A 20,649-nucleotide genomic window follows, 5' to 3' on the forward strand; every position below is an offset into this window, starting at 1 on the left:
AACTAGGAAGATATTGATCCATTATAACTCGTCTATACTAGCCTGGCTACTACCCAGTCACATTCCCTGTGTAACTTGCCATCTTAGTCTGACCTTGCCTGTTTTTGTTCCATTTTTGTGTCCTCATGGCGATTTCCTCCTGGAGACCTCTCCTCTCTCTCTCTTCTTCACCATCTCTACCTGAGAGCCCCCAACTGGGATGCGAAGTCCTACCTTCTGTTCTCTCTACCCAGCTACAGGCTTCTTTATTTAACCAATCAGAGATGGTGGAGAACAATTTTTACACAATGCTGAGACAGGAGATTCCTCATAGAAATGACAATGCCCCTGTCCAACTGCAACTAGATCTCAGGCAGAGAAATCTGAATACACAGTGCAGGATATCATGCCCCAACATGGTTTATTATGAAAAATTGGCTCATGAGATTATAGAGGCTTAGAAAGCCTTAATAAATAAAAAAGTTCCAGACCAAGAATCTAGAAATTAAGAATACCAATGTAAAGTTAAATGCAGAAAAAGATTGGTATGTGCCTCTCAAACAGAGCTCAGATTTGCCTTTCCTCCACTTTTTTGATCCCTTTGCATCCTCAACAGATGAGCTGGTAGCCCAGAATGAGAAGGCAACTTTTTTTTTCTTTTCTTTTTTTTTTTTTCACTTAGTTCACCATTAGGATTGCAGTTATTTCTGCAAGCACCTTCCCTAGTGCACTCAGAAATGACATATGAAACCTGAAATTATTTCTTTGTATTTTAGCCAAGGCAAGTTAACACACTAAGATCAACAATCACTATGCATGATTTGCATTTTCTATTTGCACATGCAATATTACATAATTTACATTTCTGTAAATAGAAAAATTCCATTATACAAACAAATTGTCATAGACTGATTTTCCAGGATCTTATACTTTTAAAATTGAGATTAAGTAGAACCTTTATATACATATGGAGTGGAATGTTATTTTAAATCATGTTGATAGGAAGAAAAGAATCGAGGAAAGAAAAGTTCCTCTATTCTTAGAGTAGAATAGATTGGGAGGCAGAGGAAGTGAAGTGTGTAATTTACATTATTCTTTTTAACCAGAGTTTATTTTCCTGTATTTAAGTCCACTAAGGACAAATTGTATTATCACTTTATCCCCTGCTTTTGCTGGCTGTACTTACTGAACATGTTAGGTTGTAATCAACACTTGTGCGGTCTCAGAGCAAAAAAATAAATTAAATATTTTGAAACTATCTGAAGCAAAATATGTCCATGTAATAATATATTGAATCAAGCCTCCAAATTAAAAATGCAAAAAAATTACCTAAATTTCATTATATTGACTGGCAAGAACATGAGGTTTCTTGGCACATTTCAATCAAAAATAATCCATAATAATAGTCCCAAAGTCAAATCACTGACAACATAAGTCAAATTTTAATATAAAATCAATTATTAATGATAATCAAAATCTAATAAATCATAGAAACTATCATTACAATCAATTAAAATTTATTTAACCGTACAAAAACTCAATTTATAGCAATTGGCAAGTCTAATGCTTTTTTATCTTTTTTTTCTCTAATGCTTTTTTTAAAAATTATATTTAATAAATAGTCCTTGTGATAACGAGAAACAGTTTGTACTTTCCAGATGTTGTTAAATGTGTAGAAGCCAGAACATTTCATTATTTATGAAGTCACTTTTTGGACTGATATAAATATTTCTATCATTTATATTCACTTTATATTCCTTTAAATATTGGACTGTGATGTGGTCATTTATTTAAAAATTCAGAAATTAAAAGGGGAAATCTTTATTTAGAATGTGAATAGGTTGTTTGCATTTTCAAATTGTTCTTTAGAGCTACAGTAAATATAAAAACAGAAAATAAAAGGAGACTATTTTAAGCATTCATCGTGCGTTAGAAAGGAAACTGTTCTGTTTTCAAAATAAATCATAACTCATATAATAAAATGTGACATTTTCTATCCATAATTTCATTTAACACTACGATCAAAAAAATGTAGCCTTAATAAACAAGTGTAAATTTATGTGAACACAAAAAATTTCTAAATCATTTAAAGTATTTTATACCATACACAGTACAAAGTACATTATATAATTACTTATGTATGTAAGATTTTTAAGCGCACAGGTCATACATATTTCACAAGATACATATCTGCCACTGCCACAATTTAAAGAAAACAGTTGTTTCCAGCACCCTTTCATCCTCCAAGGTCATTGACTTCCAGGCAGACCCTTTACCACCACTGACTAATTTTGCCTAATCATATTTCATTAAAGTGGAATCTTGGGTACTATTTATACTTTAGTTTATATTAAAACCCTCTTATGTGGCAATTCTGTATTTTTAATTTATTCACAAATTTGTGCAGCTATAACTACAGTGTAGTTTTATAACATGCTTGTCATCCCCCAAAGAGCCCTGGAGCTCTTAGCAGACATTGCCCAAGATGCTCTTCACTCAGGCAGAGACAACCTCTAGGGCGCCTTCTGACAGTAGAAGTACAGATTGTAGGCATTTAATCTCAATGTTACCATGCAATAGGAACCCTTCTCTGTGCAGATTACATACTGTTTTTCAAGTTTCATCCGTGTTGTAACAAATACCCCCACTCTCTTTCTTTTATCTCCAAACAGTACTCCAGTATAAGTCACACTTTGTCTACACGGCTGTTAATGGACGTTCAGGTTTATCCTAGAAACTATGATTAATTTGGCAATGAATATTTGTGTACATTCTTTTATAAAAATGCATGAATTCAGGATTTTCCCCCTTTGAATAGAATATATACGAGTAGAACTATAAGAGAAAAATGTTAAATTCATATTTATTTTTTCAAGAATTGACAAACTGTTTACCTAAGTTGTATCTCCATTCCATATTTCAACTAACGTTAAATGAGAGTTTCAGTTTCTCCTGGCTCTCCACTCCATTTATTGTCTGTCTTTGTTATTATAGCCTTCTAGTGAATGGTTTTGGGCTTCTTTTCTCAAAAACTAATGACTCTGGTTAGCATCTCTCCAAAAAGTAATAAATTAAATGATTTTGAACATCTTTTGAGATGATGCTAGTCATATCTTCTTTAGTGATGGGTCTATTCAAATCCTTTGCTCATTTTTATTTGGTTAGTTCAATATTACTAAGAATTACTTATATTTGTCTTCTGAGAGTTTCATGGTTTTGTCTTTTGTCTTTGATCTATGACCCATTTTAATTCTTCGGTGTGCATAGATCCACTTGGTATTCTTTTACATTGTGTGTGTGTGTGTGTGTGTGTGTGTGTGTGTGTGTGTGAATGTACGTTGAGAGGACAATATGTCTGAGCTGGTTCTCTCTAGCAGGTAGCAAGTATTGAACTCAAATTGTCAGGCTTGGCAGCAAGTGTCATTATCCACTGAGCCATCTCACCATCCTCAATTTTAAATTTTGATCTTTTCCTGGAAAGTAAGCAATTGATACTCTATATCACAGGTGCCCAACACAGCCCCCCCCCCCCAAAAAAAAAAAGCTAGGTTTGCAGCACAGAACAAAACTGGAACTTTATTTAAAACATTCTGAAATATTTGTCTTACCATTATATTTATAACTTAGTAAGACAGTCTTGAGTGTGAACTTTGTAAATGACAGCATCATGTGTCAAAGTCATACAAAAATAAACATGCCTATTTTCCTTTTCCGTAAGCACAACTGTCCTCAGGTTGTAGTGTACTGCTTCCAGTGTGTTATCAGCCAATCACAATCAAACAAGACATGGGAGAGTACAAGCCTTGTCTTCTAGTTCTTTTTTTTCAATTAATTTTCATAATTAAAGCAAGGTCCTTGTCAATTCATACCTTTTTATTTAGTGGTTGCAGTAGTATATGGATGTGTATGAGTGCATGTGTGTTTTTGTGTGTGTATGCATATGTGTTTGTGTGCATAGTACATGTGCATGTATATTCAATGTGAAGGTCATACATAGATCGATGTTGTGTGATCTTTTTCAATTATTCTCTATTTTTTTTTATATTTTTAAATTTTATTAAATTAATGACTTGTATATTTTTGTACATCTGTTGGGACACATTTTCTATGGCGCACATGTGAAGATCAGAGGATAATTTATAGGAGCCAGTTCCCTCCTTCTATCATGTGGGTAGCAGGGATCAAACTCAAATTGACAGGTGTCAAGTGCTTCCACCCACTGAGGTAGATGATCTTCTTCCACTAAGTACTTCTTTTTTTTTTTATATTAGTTACATTTTATTAACTCTGTATCCCAGCCGTGTCCCGATCCCTCATTCCCTCCCAGTCCCTCCCTCCCTCCCTCCCTCCCTCATCTCCACCGTGCCCCTTTCCAAGTCCACTGATAGGGGGGACCTCCTCCCCATTCATCTGATCCTGTTTTATCAGGTATCTTCAGGACTGGCTGCAAAGCCCTCCTCTGTGGCCTAACAGGACTGCTCCTCCCTTCGGGGGTGGTTCTTAAAAAATTTGCTTTTATGGACTTCTCTTTCTTTAAGTTAGAAAAATTTTCTTCTATGATTTTCTGGAAGAAGGAGAAAATATGGAACATGAGAGGAGCCTACCACAGAGGGAGTCTGAAAGGCTCTACCCAGGGAGGTATCAGATGCTGAGAATCATAGTCAAACTTTAAGCAGAGTGCAGGGAATCTTATGAAAGAAAGGGGAGATAGAAAGATCTGAAGGGAACAGGAGATCCACAAGGAGAGCAATAGAACCAAAAACTCTGGGCCCAGAGATCTTTTCTGAGACTGATACTCCAAACAAGGACCATTCATGGAGATAACCTAGAACCCCTGCACAGATGTATCCCATGGCAGCTCAGTCTCCAAGTGGGTACCCTAGTAAGGGGAACAGGGACTGTCTCTGACATGAACTCAGTGGCTGGCTCTTTGATCACTTCCCTCTCAAAGGGGAACGAACAGCCTTACCAGGCCACGTGGAAAACAATGCAGCCAGTCCTGATGAGACCTGATAGGCTAGGGTCAGATAGAAAGGGAGGAGGACCTCCCCCATCAGTGGACTTGGGAAGGGGCATGGGAGGAGATGAGGGAGGGAGAATGAGATTGGGAGGGGAGGAGGGAAGGGACTACAGTGGGAATACAAAGTGAATAAACTGTAATTAATAAAAACAATTAATTTTAAAAATAAAAATATTTTCTTTTATGTGTGAGTATCTTATCTATGTGTATGTATGTGCACACAAGTGTGCAGTTCCCACACAGGTCAAAGAAGGGTGTTGAATGTCTTGGAACTGAGTTACACATGCTTGTGAGCCACCGAGTGAGGACTGAGTACGAAACCAAGGTCCTCTGGAAGAGTAGTAGACATTCCATAACTAACGATCCATCTCTCCAGTCCCTCTACCATATTTCTGGAGCTTACTGATGCAAGTAAATTGGCTAGCCAGCAAGACCAAGGGGTCCTTCCCCCTTTTGTTTCCCCAGTCCCAGCCTTACAGGCACACCCTGCTGCACCCAGTTTTTCCTGTGACTGATGGAGAGGAAGGTCCTTATGCTTGTTTGGCACATCTACCCACACTCTGTCTTTTTTTTTTTTTTTTTTTAAATCTTACTGTGGCTTCTATGTCTCAAAGAAATTAGAACAACCCCCAACCTCCACTGAGGGTGGAGAGAGTGGATGATGGTTTAGCATTTTAGCATTTAGGATTTAACCACTACTTTAAATGAGTTAAACATGAATCTTCAAGGTGAAAAACTATAGTATCCATGCAATGCTTCAAGTAACAGTGCTCATGTAAATATGAAATCATGACAAGTTTTATAGCAAAGCAAATAACTGTATGCATTCCTACGTGTTGGCTAAATGCAGCCATGTGAACAGCAGTAAAAACCATGTATCCCCTTTTCAACTTGATACAAGAATTTGAGAACAGATTCCCAAGATTTAAAGGAATATGCTATTTTGGAATATTTGTGATTTCCTTTTCAGTTGATATGATTATGTTACTTGGAAGTTTTCAAATGGAATACCTAGAGCTGTAATCTGGCATTCAGCTGACTGTAGAAGAAAACACTCAATCATGAACCACTGGTGTTAACTGTGATATGTTGATAGCTGATCTTTATCAGTTTGGCTACTAGTTTGCAAAATATTTTCTACAGGGAAATAATGCTGCGCATGATTAGATGCTGTGCTGTTCTGCGTATAGGGATCATTGTGTCAGTTTATTTTTTACTAATATGGTGTACCACTCATTTGCACACATGAAGTCAATTTTGTATCCTGAGAGAAACGCTATCAGTAGGTTTTTGGAATCAGTTGCAATGAAGTGGAATTATTTACATTTATTGAGGATGAAGTAATTATTGAATTCATCTCTTGTTTTTCTATTCTCCATTTCAACTTTTTTTCACTTTGGTTGTAGGTGAGGGGTTTTTGTTGTTGTTATAATTCATTTGTTAGTTTTGTTGTTTTTTTGAGACATGATCATGCTGTATAGAGCAAACTGGCCTTTAACTCACTAGCAAGTCCAGGGTGGCCTGGAACATGTGACCCTCCTGCCTCAGCCTTAAAAATGCTGGGGTTTCAGACGTGTGCCACCATGTTCTTTCTCTTTTTTTTTTCAATTCTTATTTTTAGTATTTCTATGCATATTTGGATACACTCCCCATTTATCTTCTGCCTCTTAAGCTGAAATCCTAAAAGACTGATTGAAGGTGCTTTTTTTTTTGAATCTATAAATCTCATAGCTGAGTTTCCCATAAGTGCTAATTTAGCTGTATGCCACATTTTGTTTTGTCTTTGCATATCTCAAATCATTTTTTAATTCCTCTTGTGGTTTCTACTTTTGAATGTACTCTTTGTTTCCAGGTTTTATTCATTAGATATATATTGCATGATTGCAATAGAAGTTCAGTTTTTGGTTTTGGTTGGTTGGTTGACTTGTTAGTTGATTTAGGTTTTGGTGTTTCATTTTCTAGTGCACATACCAGTTATTATTCATTCTACCACTAATCAAAATTATAGGGTTTTTTTTCTCTCCAGTTCTTTTCTATTGTTTATAAAGTTGTCATGTTTTGGAAATAGTCTTAGAAGTAAAATTGCTAGATCAGAGAAGTATAATTTGCCTTAGATAATACCCTATGTATCTATTATTTTTGTTATAGAACTCAACATTTGGAATGCTATAAAAAAATAAGAAGTCATCGGAGTTCTTGTGTCTGAGATATCTGAGATGTTTTGCTCAAGATACTCTAATTTGCTGGCTAAGTATTTGGGAGGGGGGCATTGTTTTGTGTATAACTGGTCTGTTCTAGTGAAAGTATTTGAAGGGAGGATGAATTTTGGGAACGTTTCATTTATTTACTATGTTAAATTTTTAATGACCAAATGTTTGAGCATAGTAGCTAAATGCACAGTACATACTTGTCTGTAATACAAGTACTCAGGAGGGAAATGAGGACAGGCTGGTCAAATAGAGAATTCAAGACCATCCAGTGCTAAATGGTGAGAGCTTATCTCAAAAACAAAAATAACCAGCCAAAAAGAACATTTTTTTAATCATACTTCTCCCATCAAATCTCAGGGATCTGTACAGAAAAGAAAGATTGTCTCAGTGGCTGGCTCTTTGACCTCCCCACCCCCCAAGGGAGGAACAGTCCTGTTAGGCCACAGAGGAGGACTTTGCAGACCTGATAAAACAGGGTCCGATGAATGGGGAGGCGGTCCTCCCCATCAGTGGACTTGGAAAGGGGAAGGGCAGAGAGGAGGGAGGGAGGGTGGGATTGGGAGGGAATGAGAGAGCGGGATACAGCTGGGATACAGAATTAATAAAATGTAACTAATAAGAAAAAAATAAAAATTAAAAAAAGAAAGATTGTAAAAGCCAGAAGCAGTAAATGACTCCAAAGAAACAGTATTTCCAAGATCAATAAAGTTGATCCACATATAAACTCAGAAAGACTATGACAGCTTGCCCAAGAAGACCTGTACAAGTTCAAGGCAGACAAATCCCTTAGCACAGAGAAGGGGAAGTGTCACAAGGTCTCCTCGATAGCCAAGAAGCTATTTGTAATTGATACCTATTAAGAGAAGAAAAAAAATGTGTTTTCTTCAATGGAATGACACTGGATTTGTGAACAACACTCCAGGGAAGGTCTCACATCCAGTAATTGGCCAAACAAAATGCACTCCGTGTTATGTGTGTGTCTTTGTGGATGTCTGGCTTGGTTTTGTCTGGTTTGGGATTTGAAATTTTATTAAAAATGAGAAAGAAGTGAATGGTTAAGGAATAGGATAGAATCTTGGAGGAATTGTGGAAGGTAAAAAAATATGAACAAAATATATTCTTTAATTTTTAATAAAAAATTATAAATTTAAAATAACATATTTTATGCTTCTAGGTTAAGATGCTAGAAACAAAGACATCTAAGAAAGAAGCTTCTTTCCCTAGGTATTAATAATTCTGTTACACATATTGAAACACTGTGATATTTTAAACCTTTATTATGGAAGTAAGTATAGAAAAAAATAATTCTGAAAACTTTCACAGGTTTTGTTGTTCAGCAATAGTGCCCCACAATGTTGCCTATACAACAAAGGGTTAAACAAAAAGACTTGTCTATAGTTTTGCATCTAGAAGGCTATTACACTTTAAGTTTGCCCCTACTAGTCTATTAAGTATATCTGGTGGATATTATTTTAAAGAATGAAAATAACACATACAATATCACATGCATGCATCCACACATGTATACATACCATTCAAGCATGATCCCTTTTAAGGGGAGTAAACGAATTTGAGTCATTAAAATATGAAAGAAAGATCCTGGAGAAAACAGGGAACAGGACAGATGCCTACCACAGAGGGCCTCTGAAAGACTCTACCCAGCAGGGTATCAAAACAGATGCTGAGACTCAGACAAACTTTGCTCAGAGTGCAGGTAATATTATGAGGAGGAGATAGTAAGACCTGGAGAGGGCAGGAGCTCCACAAGGAGAGCAACAGAGCCAAAAACCTAAGCACAGGGATCATTTCTGAGACTTGTACTCCAACCAGGAACTATTCATGAAGATAACCTAGAACCCCTGCACAGATGTACCCCATGGCAGCTCAGTGTCCAAGTTGGTTCCCTAGTAATGGGAACAGCGGCTGTCTCATACATGAACTCAGTGGCTGGCTCTTTGATCACCTCCCCCTGAGGGGGAGCAGCCTTGCCAAGACACAGAAGAGGGGCATTGCAGGCAGTCCTGATGAGACCTGATAGGCTAGGGTCAGAGAGTGAAGGGGAGGAGGACCTTCCCTATAAGTGGACTTGGGGAGGGGCATGGGAGAAGATGAGGGAGGGAAGGTAGGATTGGGAGGAGGCTACAGCCGGGACTCAAAGTGAATAAATTGTAATAAACAAAAAATTTTTAAAATAAAAAAGATATTAGAGATTGTGAGTAATCTATCAATGGATGGACAGACAGATGGATGGATGGATGGATGGATGGATGGGTGGGTGGATGGGTGGATGGGTGGATGGATGGACTCTAAGAAAATGATATTTGAAAGATGGTAAGATGTCAAATACAATAGTACATCCCAGTGAAATAACAACTGAAAAAGACTCACTGTACAAGTCCTGACCCTCCCTCCCACAAATGTTGCTGGAGAAGAAAATTACTAGAAAAACTTAGGGAGGGAATGAAAATCATCCTGTCATAGATTGGTCCAAACTTCCAAATGATTAAATAGGTAACACCTCCTGTACTACTGGGTCCTCCTTTCCTAAAGAATATTCAGCAACACTTTAAAATTAAATTCCCTTCTTTCTCTTCTCCCTCCAAGAAAAATATAAAAACCAACATTTTTAATTTTATACCCAGTGTGTGTTGTGCACATGCACTGTGCTTATGTTTGTCTTCCATTGCCACATTGGTGCTTCAACACTTGCTAAGACACAAGGTTAGATTTGTGCTACCTTTTTCCAGCTGTAAAAACCTGAAAATTGGGCGCAGCTGCAATTTACAAAGTATGAAATAGCAAGCTTTCTCAAAGCACTGAAACAGGATCCAAGAATGAGAATTCTGGAGGAACAAAATTAGCACAACTGAAGGAAAGGGTTCAAAATATTCCAAAAGGAAAACATTATTAGACATGGATAGTTCAAGCAGGTAGGAAACAGCAAAGGCGCTGTAACGAACCCTATGCCTCTACATGGGTAGCTGATAAGAGAACAGAAGAGTCCTGGTACATGTTTCCAGTAGCATTCTCTTTAATGAGAAACAGAATTTACTTAACACACTAAGAAAATATTTCTCTTTCTAGACAAACTAAATAATGTTTTAAGTATGTTGAAAAATAAGGGCTAGGATGTAGCTCAGTAGTAAGGTATTCCTCAGTGTGTTTTAGAGCCTCATTTCTATGCCTGGAATCAGAGAGGGGGTGGAGAGAGAGAGAGAGAGAGAGAGAGAGAGAGAGAGATTGTGGGGAAATGAAGATTTACAACAATGTACATACATTACCTAACAAGCTAATCCACCCAATGTGATAAGGGAATGTTGTCTGTATTGTTAGTTGTTGCTTATTCCTCTGAAATAGCAGAAAAATAAATGCTATGATTATAACTGAGGATTTATGTTATTCACATGAATAACAAGTGTCTTCATGTTAAAATTCATTATCGCTTTTTTAAAGATGTGTTATTCATGGTGGTACGCACATAGACAAAAACATGCATTTCTTTAGTATCAATTTGAAATTTCCCACAGTTACTTATACAATAAATATAATCATGAGAAATGTAGAGCAGAGAAATGATTGATTTGAGAAAGATATCAACACTGAGTTTTTTAAAAAATCTGATAGAAAGCATATATTTAAAGGCTGAGGAGGCATCCAAGCTAGTAAAGCACTTGTCTTACAAACATGAGGACTTGAGTTCAGTGCTCAGACCCCATATTAAAACACTGGCATGGTTGAACATGCTTATTGCTCCAGCACTGGAGAAATGGGAGGTGGAATCAAACATATCCCGGGGGCTTACTGGAGTGCCAGCCTAGCCTATATGGTGAAAATCCAGGCCAAGAAGAGATAACATCCCAAACAAAACATGAAAGGCCCCTAAGAATGACGATGGAGGCTGTCTTCTAACTTCCCCACATTTATATGAATTCATGCTCACTTCTGCACTCATGCGTCCAGACACACACACACACACACACACACACACACACACACACACCAAGAGGAAAAAGAAAAGAAAAAATCTTATATTTTGACTGTAATGTGAGTTATGAGAAACATAATAAAATTTCTTCCAGGCATAGTAGGAGTTTCCACAGCCTGTATTACTCAGTAAAGTTGAATTCTGAAGTAGAATTGAAGATTTGCGGGTAAAATAGAAATAACACATCCACCCATCTGAAAGTCACAGGTGGTTAAGGGACAGAATTTGAAATGAGTGGACTTATCCTAGTCTTGTCCTTCTGAGAGTGGTAAAGAGTGCGCTGCAACAAGACAACTGGCCAAGAGCAAAGAGCTTAACCTCAGGGACAGTGTGACAAGCCAGGAGCAGGGTAAGTGGTCATCCAATGGGAGATCCCTGTCACAGAGTCAGTCTCTGCACTCAGGAGCAGCTATTGCTCAGCAACTAGTTTCAGATTTCTTATTGGTAGATTTCTATCCACTCCAAGTCTCCAATAGTAACTCACGAAAAAGAGCAAAAAGAGCAGGCTCTGTGACTCAGGCTCACTGTGATGCTGTACATGGCAGCAATGGTGACAAAGAAGGGGTGGGGCTTGGGATGGCAGAAATGGCTGTGGGGGGAGAGAAGGGTAACTTCAGGAAGAGCTGTGCAGCATGCAGACTGACCTGGCTCCCAACAGCCTTATGGTGAGAACATAAAATTAAACTGTATAGATCCAGCGCCTACTGCCAAGTGAATGTATAACTCAAACTACTCCAATGTGTATAAACAACAACAACAACAAGGAACGTACGTTTAGTATTTTGACTTCAGTGGAATTACACAGAACTTACACTGCCTTATTCCATTGATTCATCATATAAAGTACTTTGAGTTAGGTATTTAAATTTTATTTACAAATGAAGAACTGACTTTTGTTTTTTAAATTATATTACATTTTATATTTCAATAGGGAAATATTTTAACAACCACATTTTGAGTGATGGTACACTTTAGAGGTTTGCAGCCTTTATTTTTTTACATTTTTATCATACTCCTTCCATTTCTTCCTATCTCCCTAACCACCCAACTTTATATTCTGTCAGTTTCTTTGCTTCCCATAGATGTCTGGCTCCATAGATTCTGTATTTAAATGCTTGGCCATAGGGAGTGTCACTCCTAGGTGGTGTGACCTTACTGGAGGAGGTGTGGCCTTGTTAGAGGAAAGTGTGACACTGTGGAGGTAGGGCTTTGAGGGTTTTAATGCTCAAGCTATGCTCAATGAAGTATATCCAGGCTCCTCCTGGCTGCTTTCAGATCAAGATACAGAACTCTCAGTTCCTCCAGCACCATATCTGGATGTTGACAATAATGGTCTATGTCTTGGAACTGTACACTAGCCCCAATTAAATGTTGTCCTTTGTAAGAGTTGCCTTAAACATGGTGTCTCTTCACAGCACTGGAAACCCTAACTAAGACACTTCTTTTCATTTTTTTCACCCTAAAGTGATGTCTGTTCTTGAGGTTGAGATGTATTTCTTGGATTCAGCAGAAAGATGGATCTGTTTTCTAATCTAATTTTTCAGTCTGTTTCTTTTTTTTTTTTCTTTTTTTGTTTTTTTTTTTAATTTTTCATCAATTACACTTTATTCATTCTGCATCCCCCCATAAGCCCCTCCCTCCTCCTCTCCCAATCCCAGCCTCCCTCCTCCCTCTGCATGCATGCCACTCCCCAAGTCCACTGATAGGGGAGGTTCTCCTCTCCTTTCTGATCTTAGTCTATCAGTTCACATCAAAAGTGGCTGCAATGCAGTCTGTTTCTTTTTACTGAAGAATTGAGAATATTAATATTGAGTTATTAAAAGCAGTGTTTAACCTAATATTTTTTTGTTGTGTTGTAGACTCCCCCCCCCACACACACACACTTTTGATTAACTATTCTGGGATTATTTGTTCCTTGTGCATTCTTGGGTGTAGTTAACATTCCCTGTAGACTGAAGTTTTCCTTCTAGTTCCTTCTCTAGGTCTGGATTTATGGACAAAAATTGTTTAAATTTCTTTTTATAATAACATGTTTTCTTTCACTATGAATTGTGACTGATAGTTTTGTTGGGTATAGTAGTGTGGGCTGTCATCTGTGGTCTTGTGGAGCTTTTAGAACATCTCTCTGTTGGTATAATGTTCTTGCGGAATATATACAATTTACCCTTGTTCATTCAAATGCTGATTTCTCTACCCCACTATCTGGTTTCGATCTGGACATTGCATTGTGATGTTTATTGTAAGCATCACCTGCCACCATTTGTTCTCTGTATTTTCTTTTTTTTTTTTCAATGCAGTTTATTCAGGAACCTTGAACAATCATCTGACCCTGGGGAAAGCCAGCCCACAGCTTAAATAGCCTCTGGGTAGCCAACCCAGGCATGCCACGTGGACAATGCAGATAGGTCCACATACATGGAAGCAAGCCAGATCCTCAGCCTTAGCCAAATGTGGAATTGTTCGTGACAGAGAGCACTCACCATCGGGAAGGCGGAAACCATGACATAATCTGATTGGCCTGCTCTTTTATCACCTCCCTCTGGGGGGGGAGCAGCCTTACCAGGCCATAGTTCTCTGTATTTTCAATTAAACAACCAGCCAATGCTGAGCAATGGAGAGAATGGGGTGAGACATCCTCGTCTGGAGGAGAAAAGAAAGAAACAAGTGGGAGGAGAAGAGAGGAGAGATGAGGAAGAGATGACTTGTAAACCATGAGGAGAGATGAACTGGACCTAAGATATGACTAAAAGCAAGTATAATGTGAAAAATCTAAATGGGAAGAAACTATATGAGTTTGGTGGTATAGGAGGGAGTAATGATTGTCCAGCATTGTGCTCTAGGTTAATTAAATAAATCCTAGTCTCTGTGTGGTGATTTTGGTATACAGCTGGTTTAGGAATAATCACTGTTTAACTAAAAGTTTAAATCAATAGTAAATATTAATTATCAACATCTGTCCATGCACTTTTGTCTTCCAGAGTCTCCATTGAAAAGTCAGATGTAATTCTAATTGGTTTGTCTTTATATATTACTTGGTTTCTTTCCACTACATCTTTTAATATCCTTCTTTGTTTAGTTCATTTAGTATTTTTATTATTATATGTCATAGGGAATTTCTTTCTGGTTCTCTTTAGTGTTCTGTATCCTTTGAATACCTGAATAGGTACCTCATTCTTCATATTTGGGGATTTCCTTCCACAATTTTGTCAAAAATATTTTCTATGCCTTTGACCTGGGTTTTTTCTCCTTCTTCTATATCTGTTATTCATAGGCTTGTTCTTTACAAAGAGCCCGTGTCTTCCTGGATGATTTGTGTTTGTATTTTTTTTTTAATTTTATAGTTTCTTTGACTGAGCTAACCATTTCTTTTACCTTGTTTTCAAAATCTGAAATTTTTTTCCATGTCTTTTAGTTGGTTGAGGCTTACCTCTGAGGTTTTTGTCTAACCTCCTGAGTTTCTTCATTTCCAGTTTTATTTCAGTTTGGGTTTTCTTTAGTGATTCTTTTTTTTTTTTTAAGTGATAGTTTCATGTAGTTTCATGACTTAAATTGTTTTCATTGTTTTATTCAACTGTTTGCAGTTTTATTGTCTTTATTATTGCCTTTTTAGGGTCTTTGAACGTATTCATATATATATATATATATATATATATATATATATATATATATATATATATTTTTTTAGAAATTCTTGTCTTGTGCTTTAGATAAACAACTTTTCTCAATGCCTAATGGGATAGGCTGCTGGCTTTTGGTAGAGGCATATTGTCTTGGTCGTTCATGTTTGTGTTTTTATGTTGGGACTATGCATCTATAATTATGATGTTTGAGATGTAACTATCTGATCTTGTCTTTGTTTGGTGGTTGCTTTATTCTTCGTAGTTTCTAAGTATGAGTCCTAGCCTAGCGATGGTTGTGGGGTCCCTGGTAGAGAGTGGTTCTCTAGTTCCTCAGGAATTACAAAGAAGTTAAGATAGGCTAAGTCCCAGCTTAGTGTTGTCTCAGTTGGCCCCTCATAGAGACTGATTGTGAGAGCTTGGAAGAGAAAAAAGGAATGGAAATAGCTAGAATGAAAAATTGAAGTGGGCAAAGGGAAAGAGCTATGAAGACACTGGGTCTGCACCAACAGGTTTTGAAAAGCTAAGTTCCTATCCCAAATACAATATAGTTTCTAAATATGAACTATAAATTTTAGATAGTTATATGATTTGAAAGTATCTGTTTTTTCCTTGAAGCATACTTCTTCCCAAAGCATAAGTATTTTTATGTTTTTGGAAAATACATATATATGTATATATGCTTGGTTATTATATATAAAATATATGATATTATATATATTATGTGGTTGCTAATCATATTGGGAGTAGAGCTCATGGTAAAGCATATGCATGAGGTCCTGTTTTTTAATTCCCAGTATGGAAGAAAAGTAAGAATATGAAGAAGTGATTAAGATCTTCATTAATAAAGGAATGACAAGATGCCTGGAAATGTAATAAAGTGATCATATGGATATGTGCATTTGAACTATACAATTCCAAAATTTTTAAATTCTGTTTGTTAATTAAGAACACAAACCTAGGTCATCTCCATGAATAGTCTTTGGTTGGAGTATGAGTCTCTGGGAAGTTCCCTGTGTTCCAATTTTCTTGTTCTGTTGCTCTCCTTGTGGAGACCCCGTCCTCTCCAGCTCCCACTATTTCCCACTTCCTACACAAAATTCCATTCACTCTGGAACCCCTGCACAGATGTAGCCCATGGCAGGTCGGTGTCCAGGTGGGTTACCTAGTAATGTGAAGAGGGACTGCCTCTGACATAATCTGACTGGCCTGCTCTTTGATCACCTCCCCCTGAGGGGGGAGCAGCCCTACCAGGCCATAGTAGAGGACAATGCAGCCACTTTTGATGTGAACTGATAGACTAAGATCAGAAAGGAGAGGAGAACCTCCCCTATCAGTGGACTTGGGGAGGGGCATGCATGCAGAAATGGGAGGGAGGGTGGGATAGGGAGGGGAGAAGGGAGGGGCTTATGGGGGGATGCAGAATGAATAAAGTGTAATTAATAAAAATTCATTAAAAAAGAGCACAAACCTAGTTGGTTTTAGTGATTTACAAGTCAACTATCATCATACTTTACTTTTTGATTTTCATATTCCCACAATTCCCACAAAAGTAAGGAAGTCTGATGACTATTTTAGAAAAGCAAGGAGAAAACTGGGCCTTCTGTGACTTTTTCTTAGGGAAACAAATTCCACCTGGATGTAGCATCACTGTGTCCAAGACTGTTGCAACACTAACAGGGTCAAATGTGATGGTTTTAATGGCTCAGTGGAATGCTTCCATGGAGATATGTAGTCTCAGAGGATAGCAGAGAACACTTAGAGAAAAGCCCTCGGCCAAGGTGATGAAAATGCCAGAGGTCTGCCAGAGTTAACACGCAACTCAGTGAGAAGCCCCTGTGCATCAGTGGTTCTTGGAGATGAACCAGCCACCAGTTGAGTGAAGATGGGCCTCCAGCCTTACCATACACCTCAAAAGCTGCAATTACTGGGTACAGAGAGTCAACAAAGTACTTTTCTTCCAATCTATTAGCTCCAAAATTTTCTTCGTATAAATACACAATTTATATATAGAAAACTAAATCCTCAAATGTTCAACATGTGGACCTCAAACTTCCCTTCTTTCTACACTTTGTAGTTTGCCTTTATTTGACTCACGTTGCCTCAATTTTTCTAAAAAAATTATCTATAATATGTTCATAAGAATTCTTCTTTAACATCTGAACAAAATATACAGAAGAAATATTTCCAATATTTAATGTTGGATACAGTGAATATTTTACTAAACCATTCATAATGATTTTTCTGCTGCTCTCCTAAATCCTGGATATCCCAGTATCAAGAGCTATGTAAAAATATTCTGTAACAATCAGTCAGATGCTGTAACTTCCACATTTACATCAAATAGGAGGCCACTTTTAAAAAATAATTTCTGAAATTATAAAATTTCAGAACATTAAAATTTTGTTAGGGTCAGATGGAAGGGGAGGAGGCCCTCCCCTATCAGTGGACTTGGAAGGGGGCAGGGAAGATATGAGGGAGGAAGGGTGGTATTGGGAGGGAAAGGGGAGAGGGCTATGGCTGGGATACAAAGTGAATGACCTGTGATTAATATAAATAAAATATAATTATATATATTATATATATATTTATATATGCATAGAGATTTTGTTGTTTGGAGTTGTGCAAATAGAGTCTGTGCTGAATTATCAGATTTCTTTCATAACTGTGTGATCTTCCCAAATCCCAGAAACTTTTTCTAAGATACTGAAAAAGACACAGAAATAAGCAAATAAGCAAACTTTCATTTTGTTGATCAACAACAAAATTCTCTATTAAATAATAAGTTCCTTAATAAATAAATAAAGGGCAGTACACCTATTATTATCTAGCTAAAATGACTTTAAAATAATATGAATATAATAAAAAACAGCAATTCAGTTTATCTTTGCAATAAAAAAAAACAATAAAAAAATCAAGTTATATTTATTATAAAAAAATTGCTAAGCCCTATGTCACCTTTATCTTGGTGTTGGGGCCACACAAGAACTGGTTCTATAAAATGAGAGGGCCAGGAATATAATTAGACAATTAAGTCTTGGTCAACTAATTTAAAGAAATGCCAAAATATTTGAGAAGTGAGGTAAATACTAATTTAGTAAACTAACTTTAAAAAAACAAAGTAATGCAAAAAAATCTATGACAAATTAAACATCAAAAATCTAAATGCCAGATTCAACTTCTATAGGCAAAAAAAAAACCCAAACAGATCAAAATTGTTTGATGATTAATAATGAATTGTCAAAACTTCAATTATAGAATTCAACCTGTGTAGTGGAAAGAAGAAACGAATAGACTGATGTAATAATTGATACCAGAACCATTTTCAGGGGTAGGGGAAAGGACTGCCTTTCATTTAAAAAAAAAAAAAAAAAAAAAAAAAAAAGCTGTAACTATCATCGTATTTATCTCTCATCATAGGAGACCCTATGGGTTGTATGGATCAGAAGAAAATAAAAAAGAAATAAATATCTGCATGAGGAAACTAAATAATTTCTAAATTCTATGGGCAGCTTGAAGGAAAAGAGAAAGAAAAAGATTGGTGGGAAAGAAGTAGGTGGCTGGGCAGAAGGACGTATGAGTTTGTTAGTTGACTTGTAAGAATGGGACTAGAAACCCCTGCACAGATGTAGCCCATGGCAGTTTAGTGTTCAAGTGGGTTACATAGTGATGGCAAGAGGGACTGCCTCTGATATAATCTGATTGGCCTGTTCTTTGATCACCTCCCCCTGAGGGGGGAGCAGCCTTACTAGGCCACAGAAGATGACAATTCAGCCACTCCTGATGAGATCTGATAGAGTAAGATCAGAAGGAAGGAGAGGATGACCTCCGTATCAGTGGACTTGGGGAGAGGCATGTGTGAAGAAGGGGGAGGGAGGGTGTGATCGGGAGGGATACAAAGTGAATAAAGTGTAATTAATAAAAAAAATTATTAAAAAAAAAGAATGGAACTAGATACCAGTTAGTTGCAAGTGACTGCCTCTGCCGTCCTTGAAAGTATGTAAACCTTTAATGGCATCGGACATGAGGAAGTCCTACCTTATAAGCTTGCTTGAATCAGAGAAGTAGGGAAAAGTCTGGCTGTGTTTGAGACGGTGCAGTGTGTACGAAGTGGTATTTGGGAACTAGACTACTTGGTCTCAATCTAAACCAGCCTCTCAAATTGCGTATTAACTTATTAAAACATTTATTAAAAGTTAATAACCTATTAACTTTTATTAAGTATTAAACTCATAAGTCTGCACCCCCTTCATATGAAAAGTAGAAGAGACAGATTAATAAAATTGAATGTGTGTGTGTTTTAAGCACTAGATGAGGAATCTTAAATTGATGCAGAAATGAGGAAAAGAATCGAGGAATAAATATGTAATAAAATAAGATGATAATTATTTATAATGTTTCAGAAAGGTATGAAATCCACATTTATCACCTTAGTAATATGTAGTTTAATATATATATTACATATATATATATACATACATATGTTGTTTTGTATGTAAAAATATATGTAATTTCATATCTATGCACCCAACAAAAACAATGATACTTAGGTCAACCAAAGGCAACTGACAATGAAGAGTTTGTTTAAATTTCTCCATGGTAATACCTTGGGCAAGAAATGTGAAGGAATTGACTCAGATCCCTGATTTTCTGAATTCTGGGCTAGCCAAGGACATTCCCCTACTGAGTGTGCATAAGAAAAACATATTACACTGTAGAAGATTTAACGATTACTGGAATGAAAACTCTCCAAAAACAAGCATTTTTATTGTTTTTATTCACTAATGAAACTTTGGACGTGGGGAGAATAAAGGTCTACCGTGAACATGAGAAACTTTGGCCAGAGCACCAGACTCCTAATGGAAAAAGAGGGAGATAGAAAGACCTAGAGGGGTCGACAACTCCACAAGGAGAACAACAGAGCCAAAATACCTGGGTCCAGAAGGACCTGCAGGGACTGATACTCCAACAAAGAACCATGCATGGAGAGGACCTAGACTCCCTGTTCAAAGCAAGCCAGTTGGCTGCTCAGTTTCCAAGTGGGTTCCTTCATAAGGGTTACAAGGGCTGTCTCTGACATGAATACAGTGGCCAGCTCTTTGATCACCCACCCCTGGGATGGGGGGTGCAGCCTTGTCAGGCCAGAGAGGAAGATGATGCAGCCAGCCTGGTTGAGACTTGGTAAGCTAGGGTCAGATAGAAGGGGAGGAGGCCCTCTTCTATCAGTGGACTAGGGGAGAGGCACAACGGGAGAAGAGGGAGGGTGGGTGGGACTGGAAAGAGATGAGGGAGGGAGCTGCAGTAGGGATACAAAGTGAATAAATTGTAATAAGTAAATACATTAATAAAATTAAATTTAAAAATACTTATAGAAGGAAGTTTTATATTTTTAATCTGATTTACTCACGAATTTCTTCAATATGTGCAATTGCTTTTCATTTTGTAATTTCTCTTATCATTATGATTATTCTTTTTCATAATCTTGATCTTTTATGTTAATGAAAAATAATAAGAAAATGAAAATAAAACTTAATTGTATAGGTAATAATATAGAAGTATGGGATTTATGTTCATATTAATCTCTCTATTGATTTACTGTCAAATGCAATCCAATACCCCTGTCTTGAAGAGTCTGAAATTCATCCTGTTTTGTTAAAGTTTCTCTAGTGCTGTTTAAAGTGTCTGATACTATATGCCAGTAGTTGCTCTTCTCAGCTTAAAAAACTTTGACATACTAAAGTACGTTGATATCGCCTGTGAAGTGTGGATATAAATCCATCTTCAGCATCCTTACAATTTCTGCTTACAAAAATATGAAGAAGAAAAAATTTTAATGAG

This window comes from Meriones unguiculatus, chromosome 4, assembly GCF_030254825.1.
Source record: "Meriones unguiculatus strain TT.TT164.6M chromosome 4, Bangor_MerUng_6.1, whole genome shotgun sequence".
Lineage (NCBI taxonomy): Eukaryota > Metazoa > Chordata > Mammalia > Rodentia > Muridae > Meriones > Meriones unguiculatus.